This window comes from Theropithecus gelada, chromosome 4 (assembly GCF_003255815.1).
Source record: "Theropithecus gelada isolate Dixy chromosome 4, Tgel_1.0, whole genome shotgun sequence".
NCBI classification, from domain to species: domain Eukaryota; kingdom Metazoa; phylum Chordata; class Mammalia; order Primates; family Cercopithecidae; genus Theropithecus; species Theropithecus gelada.
In genome coordinates, this window is record NC_037671.1 from 124478896 (window position 1) to 124479273 (window position 378).

Consider the following 378-nt stretch of genomic DNA (forward strand, 5'->3'; position numbering starts at 1 on the left):
TGTGAGGGTTGTGTGTGTGTCCTGAGGTGTGTGAGGGTTGTGTGTGTGTCCTGAGGTGTGTGAGGGGTGTGTGTGTCTTGAGGTGCGTGAGGTGTTGTGTGTGCATCCTGAAGTGTGTGAGGTTGTCCGTGTGTCCTAAGGTGTGTGAGGTGTGTGTGTCCTGAGGTGTGTGAGGTTGTTTGTGTGTCCTGAGGTGTGTGAGGTTGTGTGTGTGTGTCCTGAGGTGTGTGAGGGTTGTGTTAGTTTCTGTGCTCCTCTCAGGTGCTGCACTGGCTGGTCTCGAACTTCTGGACTCAAGCGATCCACCTACCTCAGCCTCTTAAAGTGCTGGGATTACACACTCTTTTTTTTTTTTTTTTTTTTTTTTTTCTTTTTTTT